This window comes from Pinus tabuliformis, chromosome 2_1, assembly GCF_031772625.1.
Source record: "Pinus tabuliformis cultivar Carrire ecotype Pingquan chromosome 2_1, CPIR1, whole genome shotgun sequence".
Taxonomy (NCBI): domain Eukaryota; kingdom Viridiplantae; phylum Streptophyta; class Pinopsida; order Pinales; family Pinaceae; genus Pinus; species Pinus tabuliformis.
The window spans coordinates 568,085,246-568,103,252 of NC_142299.1; the positions used below are offsets into that span (position 1 = coordinate 568,085,246).

The 18,007-nt window shown below is 41.8% G+C and overlaps 1 long non-coding RNA gene across 2 annotated transcripts in view; it reads right to left on the bottom strand.

The window, feature by feature from the left end:
* Nucleotides 1-17,724, bottom strand: part of LOC149201698 (uncharacterized) — a 35,833-nt gene extending 18,109 nt beyond the window's left edge. Inside the window, exons 1-5 of one of the 2 annotated variants that reach the window (XR_016253476.1) lie at nt 17,608-17,724; nt 16,821-17,483; nt 16,421-16,729; nt 15,922-16,133; nt 15,693-15,835 (exon numbers count right to left, since the gene is read on the bottom strand). This is a non-coding gene — a long non-coding RNA (uncharacterized LOC149201698). Of the gene's footprint in view, nt 1-15,692; nt 15,836-15,921; nt 16,730-16,820; nt 17,484-17,607 lie in introns of both variants that reach the window. The other variant, XR_016253475.1, reaches the window with a different exon arrangement.
* Between the last annotated feature and the right edge of the window lie 283 nt (nt 17,725-18,007).

Consider the following 18,007-nt stretch of genomic DNA (forward strand, 5'->3'; position numbering starts at 1 on the left):
GAAGCAAGCGTACATGGCTAGGCAGGTCATATAACGCCTGTTAGTCATCACACTTCTATCACAGGTGCACCTAGTAACCATGATGCCCATCTGTGTAGAAAGTTGAAGGAGGCAATTTTGCGATGGGAATCACTAGCAGTGATGAACTTCTGTTCCCAGAAAAGGCTGCCAGTACCTTCTTCAATAAATATTAAAGATAGATCAGCAGGTAAAGAATTTTTATTATAATAACTTTTAGATCTCATCTATTTACAGGATACCATAGATTTTACCCATGGGGACCAAGAGCACATGATATTGAGCAGATAGTGGCTATAATGAATCAGATCCATGGTTTGATAATTGGATGTTCATTAACTTAGAGATTCCGGGCTGATCTTCAATTTTACTACATTAATCTGCAGTTCCCATACTCGTTTTAGTCACAGGAACCGCAAAGAAAAAGTTATCAAAATCAAGTACCAGGTTTGCTGCAAGAATTCTGGCACCCTAAACATCGAGAATGGTGCTCCCTTTTTGGGGGGGGGATTGTAATGACCCCAGTCATCCTGCCTACATCTAATCGTGATGTTGGTTACATGGCTAATGTGAATACACTTGGCTACCTTAGAGTTAGTATGGCTAAGGTGAATATATATATATATATATAAGTGTAATCATTGTAATTTCAAAGAAATAAAGGCAATTGGCTAATGAAAACATTTTTTTGGCCACAGGATTATGTGAAACCATTGGGCTGGCCCTAACTACCAAGGAGACCCTAACTAATCAAGAAAATGAGAACGTAGTGTGGATGGAAAAAAAAAAAGGGAGCAAGGAACAATGGAGGGGGACTCAATGGGATGGGATGGGTCGCAAGAGATAGGGCAAGCGCCCAAGTTTCAGTGGCATCAAGAAGGCAGCAGGATAAACCTAAGGGAGCTGGAGGGTCGCAGCATTGGAGGCTGAAGGCTCAGTTCAAAACTGAAGCCATTATCATTGCTGGAGAAGAACAAATTCCTTTCCTATTTTTGTTGGTCTTATCTTTGAAAATAATGACGGAGTCCTCAAGGAGGGAACAAGAACAAATTCTGGGGTTTAGCAACACGAGTTCCATTGTTACCAAGCCAAGGGCCATTAACTGTAATGTCCCTTCCTAATAATTTTCCCAAGGTGAGGAGAAAATTAATTTTGGCAATTTTGGTATTTTTGGCTTTAGGCAAATATGTGGGAGAACTTAGGAAAAGGGGTCGATGAGCTTTTAGTGGATTGTGGGGGCCACTCACCCACCCAATAATATGCACCCCATGAAGGCAATTCGAATTTCCTAAGTGGGGATCGAAATATTTGATGGGACCCACGTGGGGCCCAAGGGAGCAAGCATAAATAGGATGAAGTGAGCAGCATTTGGGGCTTTGATCATTTGAAGAATTTCATTGTTGCTTTGGCCATTTAGCTAAGCTACAAAGTGTTGTTCAGCACAAGAGCCTCCCAAGGAGTGAAGCTCATCCCCTCTTTGGCGGACTTCTAGTGCTACCCTAGGTGGGCTTCCATTGCCCACATCGAATTGTCATCTTGTGGAGGAGAATTTGCAGCAGTGTAGTTAGTCATACACCCAGTTTGAACTGAAGGCCTATAAGTATGAGATAGAGCAGGCCATTCAGGAGTTGTTGAGGTTGGGACACATCAGGCCTAGCTTGAGTCCATTTGCTTCTTCCGTGGTACTGGTGAAGAAGAAAGATGGGACGTTGTGCATGTGCATAGACTACCGGGCTCTCAATAAAAAGACCTTGAAGAACAGGTACCCCATCTCGCGCATTGATGGACGAGCTTAGGGGAGCTAAATACTTCTCTAAGATAGATCTGCGCTCAAGGTACCATCAGATTCGCATGAGGGAGCAGGATATTCCGAAGACTGCCTTTCGCTGCCATTATGGACACTTTGAGTTCTTGGTGATGCCCTTTGGGCTAACCAATGCTCCGGCCACATTCCAATCCTGTATGAATCACGTGTTCCATAAACAACTGAGACATTTTGTTCTAGTCTTCTTCGACGACATACTCATTTATAGCAGAACATGGGAGGAGCATCTTCAGCATTTGGAGGAGGTGCTCCGCATACTTGAGGAGCAGCAGTTGTATGCGAAGTTGTCCAAATGTGAGTTTGGGCTAACAAAGATGTTGTACTTGGGGCATGTGACTGGGGAGAATGGAGTGAAGGTGCATCAGGAGAAGATTCGGGCAATTCTACATTGGCCCACACCCAAGAACATGATGGAGCTAAGGGATTTCCTGGGCATTTGTACGTACTATCGGAAATTTGTGAGAGGGTTCTCACAACTTGCAGCACCCCTCACGGATTTGACGAAGAGGGGAGCTTTTGTGTGGACACAAGTGGCAGAGGAGGCCTTCACGCGCCTCAAGAGGGTCATGAGCAACTATCCGGTCTTAGCCTTGTCAGATTTCACACGGCCATTTGTGTTGGAGTGCGATGCATCCGGTGAAGGGATTGGGGTCGTTTTGACACAGGGGGGCCATCCTATTGTGTTTGAGAGCAGGAAATTGCAGCCTCACGAGCGGTTGTACTCTATGTACGACAAGGAGATGTTGGCAGTGATGCATGCGCTAGCCAAATTCAGGCAGTATTTAGTGGGCAACCAATTCAAAGTGAAGACGGATCACAACAGTCTTCGCTTCCTCCTTGAGCAACAGTCCTTAGAGGAGAGGCAGCAGAAATGGGTGAGTAAGCTCCAAGCTTACAACTTTGAGATAGAGTATGTGAAGGGAAAACACAATGTGGTAGTTGATGCCCTCTCTAGGAGACCCGCAGCTCTATCTCTGATGGATGTCACACAAGATTGGAAAGCTCGACTATTCGTTGAGTACTTCAAGGATAGACAAGCCTGCGACATTTTGGATGGCATGCACTAAGATGACCGATTCAGGGTGATGGACAATGTGATATACTACAAGGACCGATTTATTTAGTGTCAAGACCTCAACTGAAGGAGAGGATCATGCAACCAACCCATGGTTCTCCACTAGCAGGGCACCCAGGTTTCCTCAAGACATATTGTACCATCAAAGAGAGGTTCTCCTAGCAAGGTTTTAAAGGAGATGTGTTGAAACATGTGAGAGAGTGCATGGATTGCCAAAGGAACAAAGTGGAGTTGAGTCACCCGACCAGTTTGCTACAACCGCTCCCCATTCCAGAGAGGAAGTGGGAGAGCATATCCATGGATTTCATCACGGGACTTCCAACAGCACAGGGGCGGGACTGCATCTATGTGGTGGTCGATAGACTGACCAAGTTCGCCCACTTCTTTGCTATCCCAATGAGATCTTCAGCCTCCCAGGTGGCCGAGTTGTTCTTTCGAGAGGTTTTCTGGTTGCATGGTCTCCCCAAGACCATTGTGAGTGACAGGGACAACAGGTTTATGGGGGCTTTTTGGTAGGAGTTGTTCCGGTTAGTGGGTACAGAACTTACACCCAGCACTAGCTATCATCCCCAAACCGACGAGCAAACAGAGATCGTGAACAAGTGGCTGGAAGGGTACCTGCGCAACTACATGACTGGACAACAGAGAGCATGGGTCAAGTGGCTACACCTCAGGGAGTTCTGCTACAACACTACTTATCACATGTCCATCGGTATGACCCCTTTCTAAGCACTTTATGGGCATGATGCACTTTCTTTTTCTGACATGGTGTTTGGAGATAGCAGGGCCCCAGGGGGCAAAGGATTTGGATCAAGAGAGTCGGGACATTCTCTGAGCTCTCAAGAACAACTTGCAGGTGGCCCAAAATCAGCAAAAGGACTATGCTGATAAACACAGGGTGGAGAGACACTTTGAGGTAGGGGACATGGTCTTCTTATGCCTACAGCCATACAGGCAATCTACGCTCAAGCAGAAAGGGGCAGAGAAGCTTCGCCCACGGTTTTATGGGCCGTATAAGGTGGTCCAAAAGGTGGGAGATGTGGCCAACAAATTAGAGCTACCTAAGGAGAGTCGAATTCACAATGTATTCCGCGTTTCATGGCTGAAAAAGACATTGGGACAACATATCACAGCAACGATTGAGTTTCCTCCCTTGGATGATGAGGGGCACTTGGTTTTGACACCAGAGATCATATTGGAGACCCGAGAGAAGTTGAGGAACAAGGTGATGCGGGAGTACCTGGTCAAATGGAAGGATTTGCCAGAAGAGGATGCCACGTGGGAAAGTGAACAAATCTTGCAGCATCCAGTTTTGCAGTTGCTTGGGGACAAGCAACATCCGGGAGGGGAGGACTATAATGTCCCTTCCTAATAATTTTCCCAAGGTGAGGAGAAAATCAATTTTGACAATTTTGATATTTTTGGCTTTAGGCAAATATGTGGGAGAACTTAGGAAAAGGGGGTCAATGGGATTTTAGTGGATTGTGGGGGCCACTCACCCACCCAAAAATACGCACCCCATGAAGACAATTCGAATTTCCTAAGTGGGGATCGAAATATTTGATGGGACCCACGTGGGGCCCAAGGGAGCAAGCATAAATAGGATGAAGTGAGCAGCATTTGGGGCTTTTGATCATTTGAAGAATTTCATTGTTGCTTTGGCTGTTTAGCTAAGCTACAAAGTGTTGTTCAGCACAAGAGCTTCCCAAGGAGTGAAGCTCATCCCTCTCTTCGGTGGACTTCGAGTGCCACCCTAGGAGGGCTTCCATTGCCCACATCGAATTGTCATCTTGTGGAGGAGAATTTGCAGCAGTATAGTCAGTCATACACCCAGTTCGAACTGCAGATTGGAGGGACTGCGTCATCCTCACTCAGGACTGCGTAGTCACTAGAGAGGGACTCTTGGTTGGAGGTTTAGCCGGAGGATTTGGGAGCTAGGTTGCGGAGAGATTGTTGGGAGCCTGATTTGGGGAGGTTTCCAGTCTTGTGGCAGCAAGTTACAGCAGTTTCAGCTGCAGGCAGTGAGAACCAGCATTGGAGGAGGGCCAATCCCCAAGGGGTCGAAATTGGCAAGTCAAACCCAGGGAAAACCCTTTCTGGGTTTTGCTAGGTTTTTGGAGAAGAGTACATCCCCAAATTTGCAAAAATTTCTGGGTTTTTTTGAGGGGGTAAATCAGAGCCGAAAGTCAACCAGCAGAGCAATTTTGAGGGGACAGCGTAGTATTTTGGAGGCAGCAAAGATTACAGCAATTGGGCACTATTGTATCATCCACCTGAGGCTTGTAGCTTGCCTTGTGTAAGCCTAGGTGCACTCCTTCCATTTCATATTGTACTCCAGCAATTATAATTAATGAAAATTGGCCAATTTGGTGTTCCGAGCAAAATTTTTGTTACATGTGTGTTTACTGAGTAAATTTTTGTGTTGTAATTGTTGCATGTCTTTGTTATCTTTGTAAATTTCTACTTTGGAACATTACATTAACAGAAGTAGTTTGATTTCTATTATGGAAAGAGAAACTCAAATCCCTAGTCAAGGTCACCTCATATTCCACTATTGAACAAAGTCTCCACTTTTTGGGTTGCGTATTGGATGTTGGACCGAGTATATGCATTGACAGAGCCTAACCACACTTAGAATGGGGCCGTGTTACTGTTTGTTAAACGTTCCAACCCTTTCTGGTATTTCTTATGTGTGAATGTCATCCAAAACACCTTTTGTGTAATGCGGGAAAGTGTTTTGGCTTGGCAAGACTAGACTTATCCTTGTTGGACATAATTGAGGTCGTTGTCATCTGCATTAGGGTATTTGAAGCAAAAGTACTCATGGTATGATTGATATATGAATCAATGCAAGTGCTATCTCTTTATTTTCTCATTGGACATACCTAGAATACATACTAGAAGCACATTGTTTTATATATATATATATATATATATATCAACTCAACTCAACTAGAGAGTGTTCCTTTTATTGGTGTTCCCAATTGCACTTGAGGTTGCTACCTATGGCCAGGTACCAACTCTCTTATCTATTCCTTATGCGTACAAGTTTTTAAATGAGAAATGACTAGCCTATGAGCAACATTTCCCAAATGTCAGTTATATGTAATTTTGTGGGTTTGAAATATGAGGCATAGCATCATCTTAAGACATGTGAGTACACATTGAGGCATTGGGAATGTCATTTTGATGCACTTGATTCACTATGTTCATTTAATGAAGTCAAACCTGCGGTTAAAAAAAAAGTACCTACAGCACTATACAGTGAAGTTGTTTGACAGAATTCGCCACTGCAAAATTTAGCATTAAAACTCAAAAAAAAAGACTTCCCAAGATCAAGGAATCTCCAGGGAGGGATTTTACAGTTTGGACAAAATCAACTCAATGGGTTATTAGTTGGGGCAATGCTTGTTATTGCAATAACGTTGTTCCCTGTTAGAGGCATCATTGAAACATAGAACCATAGGGTTAGACAATTGTATAGCCTCTTCTTTGTAGTAGTTGGGATATTAGGCTATTACTATGTATTTTGATTTCAACGAGACAACTTGCCTGACTTCCATTATTGTATCTATGAAAGTGAATGTTCGGGTACTGCTTGTTGAGCTATAGTTGGTTAGCTTATGATCAGTGGATAAGTAGATCTGGGACTGATTTAGGGCAGAGGCTACCTTTGGAACCCCTCATTGGCTAAAGGGTGTAGGTTATTGGTTGCCCTCGGTTAGCCCTCCTCGATGAGGACTTTAGTAGAATCTGGATTCCCTATGCAAGGTGGAGTTATTGCAGTAGTAAACCTATGGGTGGAGGGTTTTGCTTCTAGAGTCCCTTAATGACAGATGGGTGGAGGTCGGATTAGATCTTTGGATTCCCTGCACCTGTACACTATTATACCAAAAGGGTGGAGGTCGAATTAGATCTCTGGACTCCCTGCACCTATACACTGTTATGCTAAAAGGGTGGAGGTTGGATTCGATCTCTGGACTCCCTACACTTGTACATTGTTATGGCAGAAGGGTGGAGGTTGAATTAGATCTCTAGACTCCTTGCACATGTACATTGTTATGCTAAAAGGGTGGAGGTCGGATTAGATCTCTAGACTCCCTGCACCTATACACTGCTATGCTAAAAGGGTGGAGGGTGGATTAGATCTCTGGATTGCCTGCACCTATACACTGTTATGCCAGAAGGGTGGAGGTCGAACTAGATCTCTGGACTCGTTGCCCCTATACACTGTTATGCTAAAAGGATGGAGGTCGGAATACATCTCTAGATTCCCTGTGCTTGTACACTGTTATGCTAAAAAAGTGGAAGTCGTATTAGATCTCTGGACTCCCTGCACCTGTACATTGTTATGCCAAAAGGGTGGAGGTCGGATTAGATCTCTGGACTCCCTGTGCTTGTACATTGTTATGCTAAAAGAGTGGAAGTCGAATTAGATCTCTAGACTCCCTGTACCTGTACATTGTTATGCTAGAAGGGTAGAGGTCAGATTAGATCTCTAGAATCCCTGTACCTGAACATTGTTATGCTAAAAAGGGTAGAGGTCATATTAGATCTCTGGAATGTCAGAATGTTTGGTCATTGGGACATCTTAATGAGCTAGGGGGTGACAGCTGCAATAGTAGTCTGTCTATGGTTGGGAGGAGTATCATCGACTATGTCCCAGTGCCCATCCTAAATTCCACAATATCGAGTGACATATTGACAATGATAATCAAACATGCCCGGACTACTTGTATAAATTCTAATTTTGAGTATGCCTGGTAGGTTGATATGGACTAATAGCACAATGAGTGGTTAAATACCGCCTATCATTTCAAAAGACAATACACTCTCACCAAATGAGTAAACCATACTTGCTATGGCTAGATAGCACACAAACCTCATGTGTTGTATCAATATGCATTTGGGATTATGCATGTCATATCCTACACTTGAAGTTGGTCTCAGGCTGGGCTTCTAGACGTTATAACACTAAGTTGGTGTACCGCATGACATTTGAAATATAGGAATACATTGGAGTTCAGATACTAGATACTGTATCAAATCTTTAATCAATCATTGGTAGACTAGGATAGCTTACTTATGGATGAGTGTTGTGTTTATTGAGAATGTTTTAATTAGTACCTCTGTTACATTCTTTGTCGATTGTAGTATGCCTTATTTGTTGATTTCTGGTAGCATTGGATGTGCTCTAAGCCTCAAAATTTGCTTGGAGACTTGGACACATGCATTCCACAATACACAAAAATTGTTTTGGGAAATTCCACTCGGAGACAGTTTTATTAAAATAATTAAAAAATTGTTTTGGGAAATTCCACTCGGAAACAGTTTTATTAAAATAATTAATTTTTTAATGCCTGCCTAAGTCTAAACTTAGAAAATTAAAATAATTAATTTTTTAATGCCTGCCTAAGTCTAAACTTAGAAAATTAAAATAATTAAAGGGTATTAATCTAACTGTGGGTGAAACTTCTAGAAGAAAATGAGGATCAAGCCAAAATTATCTGAGCCAGTAATTAGGATCTAATATGGGCCATTGATTCTCAACTGAGGATTATAACGAGGCTTGAGGGGCATTTGGAAAACACATTGAGTAGAGATCAAAAGATCAAATTTCGATGTGATCCTTTTCAATGAGGGGCAAAGATAGTTCCAGTTGGAGATTTCTCCTGATCCGGGAATACTCAGCAAAGAAGGCAGTGAGAGATCCAGGAGAGGCAGCATCGTGGCTAAGCTGGCCAACGTACGCTGACGCAGAGGCAGCACAGAGCCTTGAGGAGGTCCAAGAATTTGCTGGGGGAATCGATATCAGAAGCCGGAAGCTCGGGTGTGAGACTGGGAGGTGAAAATCGAAGTTCCTAGGCAGCAAATCGATCATCAGAAGGGGTGACATTGTCCCTAGAGGTTGTGATGTTGGGCTGACGTAGTGACTACGCAGAGCCATCATAAAGGCAGCCACGGGCAATCCATTCAATGGTCAAATCAGCCAGGATCTCCAATGATAGTGTGAGGTAATCTCAATTATCTCTCTGTCAGTGATATTCTTTGTACTGGATAGCCAGCAAGACATCCAGAGATTGTATTCAAAATTACTACTGCATATTAATAAAACCCTCAGTTGTTGCACCAGTTTTCCCACATTGGGTTTTTCCTAGGACATTTTAGATGTGTTGTGTATTTCTTTCTTATTCAATTTTTTGTTTCCGCATTTTATTTAAATGGTGAAGGCTGCAATGTATTAGTTTTGGTGTTCACTGTAGAAAACAGTAAATATTTTTGTTCAGTAATTAACAAATAGAAGAAACGTAATCAGTTGCAGCAGTAGAAATTTGGGCTTCCAAATTTTCACATGGTATCAGAGCTGCAAGTGAAACAAGAGAACAGAGTTGGAAGAACCCAGCGCTGAAGTAAGAAGTGTTGCATAGGCAGCAAATCGAATCCCTAGAGGGTTTGCGCAGTCCAAGGCAAGAGGGCAAGATCTTCATGGAAAATCTCTCTTTGAGTGAGTCAGCAGAGAGGTAGGATTTCCATATCGAAATTTGTTAGCAACACAAGGAGCAGAGCAGCAACTTCAGCGAAGAGGGGTTTCTAGTGTGACGCAGTTTCTGCAAGCAGTTGCTGGGCAGAAAGACGTCAGAAGGAAGAAGAGGGACACCTGAGGGAATTTCTTCCTCAGAGAATTCCTAGCCAGGGAATTCAAATTCTCATTTGCTGAGTAACAGCAAGGGACAACAGATCTACTGACTCCCGCAGGAGTGCATAAGCTAGCCCAGCAGCAACGCAGAGGAGAGAGAAGGTCATTCGATTTTTTCGATTGGCAAAGATGGTAGCCAATGGGTTGAGAGATCAGGATCGGTTGGATGGTGCATCCAAATATGTGATCTGGAAGGCGAGGATGTCATGCCTTCTGGATGAACATTTTCTCAAGATCTACATTGACAGTGGTAGCTGAACCCGCAGATCCAGATCCGCTCAAGAAGTACAAGGGAGAGATGGCGAAGGCTAAGCAGATGATCCTTGACGAAGTGAAGGATCACGTAGTATGTCACATCTCAGGCTAAGGGACTGCAAAGGAGATGTGGAATGCCTTGTCCACGCTATATCAGGGATCTTCTAAGCAGCGGAAGATGTACTTGGAGCAGAAGATGAGATCCACACAGATGCAGAAGGGGGAACGCATTGATCTGTTCCTTGCAAAGCTTCAGGAGACCCGTGACGAGTTAGCAGCTGTGGGGTCAACACCTCAACCTACCGAGATGGTAAGGTTGGCTCTAAATTCAGTGTCAAAAGAGTGGCAAGTGTTTGTCCAGAGCATCCTGGGTAGAGAGAAATTATCGAATTGGGAAGGAATGTGGGTCGCTCTTCAACAGAAATCAAGTGCAAGCTTGACAATAGCAGCAACAGCGGTGGGTCGAATCCCAAGGAGTAGGATGAGAATGCAGCCCTCGCATCTAAGGGGCAACAGGAGCAGCGGAAGAAAAAGAAAGATATTTCGAAGATCAAGTGCTCCCGATATGGCGAACTGGGTCACTACCCTACACAGTGTCCTCTCAAGAAGGAGGACAGGGGCAAGCAGCATGATCCGAAGGCTGCATCTGCACAGATAGAGGAGGAGGAGTTTGCCATGATTGCCTAGAGGTGGGGTGATATAGAACTGTAGTTCGAAAGAACTGCAGATGGGCAGGATCCTTGAGGAGTCCACCTCTTGGATCAATACCTTGCTACGGGAGCCCAAATCAGAAGTAGCAGGATGGATCGGGTCAGTTGATGCAGAGGAGTGTCGGAGTGACAGTTGCAATGGCTAGGAGCGCCAGAGACTGAGCAGTGCAGAGCTAGAGTTGGCAGCAGTGCAGTTGGCACAGAGCAGAGTCAGCAACAGCGCAGAGGCTTCAGAGGATCAACGAGAAGGCTTCAGAGGATCAACAAACAGAACTCCAGCAACAAGATGCATCATGTTGAACACCAATTCAGTAATTTTGGATGTTTTTTCGTTACTGATGCAGTAGCAGCAGCAATTGGAGAAGATTGCAGTGCAGATGCAATGTTGGCAATGGCAGGGCCAGCAGCAGCACAGATGCAGAATTTGAGAGGGAGTTGCAGTACAGATGGAACATTTGCGCAGTAGTTGGTGGATAGCAATGTCAGACATCAGCAACGCAGAGGGAGATGTTACAAAGAAGGGTGATGCTTCAACACGTTGCATTACTAGAGCACATTCCCTGCTAAGAGGGAGTGTTGATTTTTGGTAGTAGCATCGAATGTGCTCTAAGCCTCAAAATTTGCAGGGAGGCTTGGACACATGCATTCCACAATACCTAGAAATCATTTTGGGAAATTCCACCCGAAGACAGTTTTATTAAAATAATTAATTGTTTTTAATGGGTGCCTAAGTCTAAACTAAGGAAATTAAAATAATTAAAGAGTATTAATCTAACTATGGGTGAAACTTCCAGAAGAAGACGAGGATCAAGCCAAAATAATCTGAGCCATTGATTAGGATCTAATATGGGTCGTTGATTTTCAACTGGAGGATTATAAGACGAGGCTTGAGGGGCATTTGGAAAACACATCGAGTAGAGATCAGAAGATCGAATTTCTGAAGCAGAGCAACTGTCAGAGAGAAATTCGAAGTGATCTTTTGGAGTGAGGGGCAGGGATAGTCCGGTTGGAGATTTCTCCTGATTCAGGAATACTCAGCAGAGAAGGCAAAGAGAGATCCGGGAGAGGCAGCGTTGTGGCTAAGCTGGCCAGTGTAGGCTGACACAGAGTCGACACAAAGCCTTGAGGAGGTTCGAGAATTTGCTGGGGGAATCAATATTAGACGTCGGAAGTCGAGGTGTGAGATCGGGAGGTGAAAATCGAAGTTCCTGGGCTGCAAATTGATCAGCAAAAGGGGTGACGCTGTCCCTAGAGGCTGTGACGCTAGGCTGACGCAGTGACTACGCAGAGGCAACCAGGGGTAGTCCATTCAATGGCTGGATCAGCCACGATCTCTAGTGATAGTGTGAGGTAATCTCACTTATCTCTCTATCAGTGATATTCGCTGTACTGGATAGCCAGCAAGGCATCCAGAGATTGTATTCAAAATTACTACTGCATAATAATAAAACCCTCAACTGCTGCACTGGTTTTCCCACATTGGGTTTTTCCGGGGACATTTTAGATGTGTTGTGTATTTCTTTCTTGTTCAGTTTCTTGTTTCCGCATTTTATTTAAATGGTGAAGGTTGCAGTGTATGAGTTTCGGTGTTTACTATAGAAAACAGTATATAATTTTGTTTAGTAATTAACAAATAGAAGAAACGTAATCAATTGCTACAGTAGAAATTTGAGCTTCCAAATTTTCACACTATTAACACTATTAAGCTTGGGGTTAGCTCCCTCCCATGCTTGTAAAATATATAAGTGACAGTGAGATGTACAAACGCCAATTACTCTGAAATTCTAGTTGGGGCAAGAACAAAAGACTGTCTTCAAGAAGGAATAATTTCTAGGCCCATGTACTATGGTCCCTACTCTTGGAGATAGTTTTCCATGCGTGAAACCTTCCCTATATCCCCAAAGCAGGGTGAAATCCATTACTTCAGTTTGTCCCATAAAGAAGCATGTCTATTCATGAGTCGATGACAAAAATTACAAGAGCCAGTAATGTAGCCATGCAAGCTATTATACCACCCCTTGATGGTTCAACCATTGTAATGATTATTGAAATGGGATTATCAAGGGGGAAAGGTAGAAGAAACTCTAAGGAATGTACACGCCGATCGGGTTGAGTCGACAATGGAATGGTTGATTACTCGTGCAAAAGAGTCATTGTAGGAAGATGATGAACCTTATGGGGCACGGGCTTTATCATTGGAAATATCAAATCATTAGCTAAGGAAGAAATGATGACAAGCCAAAAAGGATATTGACCAAGAACAAAAGTTGGTACAAGCTTCTTCTACTGTTGAGAAGTCCTCCACTTGCATTAAGTTGCTCCATGTGCCTTGAAGGATTTGCTTGCTAACTAGGAAAGAGCTAAGGTTATATCATTTCTTCTAGAGCATTTGAGACATTGTTCCTTGGACCCTAGACAAGATAATACCATCTCATGCTTTGGCTTTAATTTTACCAAAAGACAATGTAGCCTGCGAAGTTGCTTCTGACAATAGTCTTGTTAGTGCTTCACTACAAACAAAAAGAAAAAAAAAATGCTCACCCCATTCTTGTAACCAAATCACGAGATTTGGGTGATCTGGTAACCACCTTTCTTGGATTATATTGGGGATTGAGGTGTGTTACAGTACCTACGGCATCAATTTTAGGCCTCCTTAGAGACGATTTAGCTCATCTTGAACTTGCTAAGACCCCATATGCCCAAAGGACAACCCACTAATCCAAGTCCTTGGACAACTATCTAGGGCTTAGAGCGAATTGCATAGGAGGAGGTTTGGTGGGATTCCAAGAGCCTAAACATCAAGCCTAGGGCCTTGAATCTTGACTACTTGACCTCAAAGTTTGGTGGGCATCCACTTGGATTTCGTCCATAAAATCTCTTACCCTAGGCACTAGGGAAACCCTATCTAGTTTTTCCTCAACTTAGGGACTTCTTTGAGGTTTGTATGAGCTTATTACTTGGTGAAGTATATCATAAGAAGCCCTTTCTCCTCGTTGTCTTGATCTTGGAAATACCTTTATCCATGATAATTCACGAAACTCAAGCTCTACTGCAATCCATTACTAGGCCTCTCATAGAGAGTGAAGCACCTTGTGAAGCATTATATCATAACCTTGAGCATTCCTTGAGAGGTCCTAATCCATCACCTTGCACCTTAAACTCCAAAAAATCTATTAAAGGTGATTATTATCTTATCGAGACTCCTCCCATCGATGAAAGTCCATAAAGAGCAAGGGACCTTGGTTGTGGTGATAATGGACCATTGTCCCATTGTTAGCACTTAATCTAGTTTGTCTTTCAGGGTTTACCTCTCCAAGGCCTACTAGATTTTGTGCTAAAAGAGGCCAAAGAACATATCAAGAAATTGTTTGAAACAGACAAGGAAGGAATCATTATAGAAAAGAAGAATGCCAATCTAAAAATGTGAGAAGGAATAAAAATGAAGCTATTAGAAGAAGAAGAAGGTGGACAATGAAGAATAAGGGTACTTTGCTGGTAAGGGCAATGAGAAAACTAAATTCCTCCAAAACTATGTAAAACATCAAAAGAGCATCAAAATACATGGAAGATAAGTAATAAAGATCGGAGGGAGCTAAAAAAATTCTTAAAGAAAGCGTAAATAGTAAGGCACTTCAAACGTTTATTCCATGAACCTCCTGAGCCAAACATTAATTAAAGGGAATTAAGAACAAAATGAGGAATTTGAAGCAAAGGTAACCAAAGGACTCAAATCAGTTCTACAATCTTCTAAGCTGACAAATAATCCAAGTCCACAGCTGGACAATGGAATTTTATTTGTGTTTCTATGACTTACTAGAAGAGGAGTTGCTCAAAGCAATAAAAGAATCTAAAGTTGCTCATGAACTATTGGGTGCACTAAATGAAACATTTATAGCTCTAATTCCAAAGAAATATTATCCATAAAACTTTGATGATTATGGCCCTATCTCACTATGCAATTCTTTGTTCAAGATTTCAACAATAATTTTAGCAAAAAGGCTTAAAAGAATTTTCCCTAACTTCATCTCAGAAGAGTTGTTTCGTTTTCTTCACAATAGGAAAATTCATGATGTGGTGATAATAGCACAAGGAGGACTACATATAATAAAAGTAAAAAAAATCAACTATGATAATGAGATTAAACTTAGCTAACGTTTATAATAAGGTCAGCTAGGTAGATCATAGAATTATTTTAATTCGAATTGTGATGAGATTTTAAGAGTTAAATTAGATTATGGGGTGCATTTTCTCAACTTCCTTTGTCATATCAATTCATGGGACAACGTCCAATTTCTTCTTTAGACTTTACTGAAAGGGGTCTAATGCAAAGATGCCTCGTGTCTCCTTTCTTATTCTTGTTGATTGCAAAAGGTTTGAGCAAAATGGTAAATGCATCTAAAGGGAAGGTATTGTAAAGGGCATTAAACTGAGAAACAATTTTCTTTATCATATTTACTATTTTTAGGTGATGTAGTTTTGTTTGGCATGGGAAGAATTTGGGAAGTAGAAAAGTATAAAGAGATCCTTGAGTTACACAATAAGGAAAGATGGATGGAGGTTAATCTTCATAAATACTCAAACATCTAAAGTTTTTCCTCAAGCGCACTAACTACAAATTCAAGGATTGGAATTGGCTCTATAAAAAGATCGAAGAAAAGATGACTAATTCATGTTATTGGCAGTTATCCAATGAAGCTTTGGTCAAATTAGTTTTGGAAGGGATGCCTGTTTGTTGGCATTCTTTAGCTTACATACCAAAAGGAATGTTGGGAAAACAAAAATGGAAAAATGTTCTTTAATTTCTTGTGGACAAAAAAAAAGAGAAAGAAGGAATACCATTGCTTAAGAGAAAAAGGTTTGTAAAACCAAGAGGAGTGTAGAAGATTTAAAAATATTCATCTATTTGAGAAAACTTTCACAACAAAATGCCTAGCCTATTTGAAAAGGAATGAAGGCTTAATGAAAAAAGTGATTAAAGAAAAGTACATAGCTCTTGGGTCAAATGATATAAATAAATGGCATATTGGAAACACAAATGACATAAATAAATAGCATATCGGAAACACAAATGATATAAATATGTAGAAGAATAGGTGTTAGATTGAAGCATACCTCCTACTTCGCCTTCCCCTGCCCCCACTGCACCTACGAACAATTGGGTGTCCGAACAGTTCCACCTCCTCCACTGATCCACCGAAGTTGGAGAACGAAATATTTGTGTGCACCATCATTCTGTATGTCATAGCGTTGGTGGCCTGTTCACCATTATCATCATTAACCACAAGTTTAAATAATAATAATATACAATGATTTTCATGTAGGCTTGTATAACGTTTTATACCTTGACATCTGCAAGCTCCATTACTAGTTTTCCATTGGGTAAAAGGTGCCTCCCGAGATAATTATTTTGATGACAAATTTCCTTGTCATCAAAGTTGCAGTGCAAGCATAATCCAGAGCGTTCTGCCACTTCAACATGGAATCTGAGTACCCTGAGTTATTTCTCCATCTCACTCCTTCACGCTTGCCGGATTTCATCAGGTCAGCGAGAGCCTGCAATTATAGCATATCGGACAAAATTTGAGAATCAGCAACACAGTTAACAAATTCCCAAAAAATGAAATAAATTAATCTATGCATACATACGTTCACCTGTGTCGGCTGGGCTATTTTGGGCAGCCTTTGTTTTCACATCCATTAAACTATGAAAACTATGAAAAAATTGGTAAAGAAACAGACAAGAAAAACAAGATAAAAATGCAGAATAACAACAACAATTATTTTTAAAAATGCAGAACATTATAATTTTCGTTGGCCTGTGGTTTGGAGGGTCGAATAACTTCCAGACGTCGTATGCCTTTTAGTGCTTTTCTAGGGTTTGCGCGCCGGCAGACTTCCCATCGTTCACGGCAGACAAGAACAGAGCCTGGCCCTGATAATCATCATCTTTCGGATTCCCGTCATCGAAATTGAGTTCGTAACATGGAGGATCGTACTGGAATCTTGAGGGCCACGGATTGTAAATGGTTTTGCCTTCTTCCTTGAACTTGCGAATTAGGTGTTTTAGTTTGGGCCCGTTAAAGTAGCTTCCGGCATCATCTATAATGGATCCCAGCCATTCTCCAGCACATCTGACGCTGTTTAAGCCCCTGTTCCACCAATTCTTAGAGTCCCCATCCACGAATTTAAATAATAATAATAACAGTGATTTTCATGCAGAGCTTGTATACCGTTTCATACCTTAACACCTGTAAGCTTCATTAGTAGTTCCCACTGACGATAGGTAAAAGGAGCCTCCAGAGATAGTTAATTTTCTTTGTCATTGCAGTTGTATTGCGAGCATAATACAGAGGGTTCTGCTGCAGCCAGATCCTACAATTATAGCACTTCAGACCAAATTTGATGTCAGCAACTACAATTCACAAATTCACCATAAAGGAAATAAATGAACCAATTATACCTACATCCATTAAACTATGAAAACTATGAAAAAATGGTAAAGAAAGAGAAAAGAAAAACAAGATAAAAAAAGCAGAACAGCAAAAATTATTTTAAAAAATGCAGAACAATATAATTTTCGTTGGCCTGTGGCTTGCAGGGTCGAATAACTTCCAGATGCCGTATGTCTTTTAGTGTTTTTCTAGGATTTGCGCGTCCGCAGAGTTTCCTTGGTTCACTGCAGATAAGGACAAACCCTGGCCCTGATAATCATCATCTCTCTGATTCCCGTCGAAATTGAGTTTGTGACTTGGAGGATCGTACTGGAATATTGAGGGCCTCGAATTGTAAATGGTTTTGCCTTGTTCCTTGAACTTGCGAATTAGGTGTTTCAGTTTGGGCCGGTTAAAGCAGTTTCCCGCATCATCCATAATGTATCCCGGACGCCTGAAGCTGTGTAAACCCCTGTTCCACCAATTTTGAGAATCCTCATCCATAAGTTTAAATAATAATAATATACAGAGATTTTAAGTTTAAATAATAATAATATACAGAGATTTTCATGCAGGGCTTGTATACCGTTTCATACCTTAACACCTGTAAGCTTCATAGTAGTTTCGCACTGGCATTAGGTAAAAGATGCCAGAGCTAATTCTTTTTCCCTGTCATAGCCGTTGCCGTGCGAGAATAATCTATAGGGTTTTGCTACGGCTATATCCTACAATTATAGCACATCAGACAAGATTTAATGTAAACAATCACAATTTACAAATTCACCAAAAAGCAAATAAATGAATCTAACCATACCTACCACCAAAAAAGAAATAAATGAATCTAACCATACCTACCTTCACCTGTGCCGGCTGGGCTAAATTGGGCAGTCTTCGTTTCACATCCATTAAATTCAAAAAAATAAAATCATGAAAAAATTGGTAAACAAACAGGGAAAAAGGACCAGATACCAAAACCAAAAATAGCATGGCCATGCT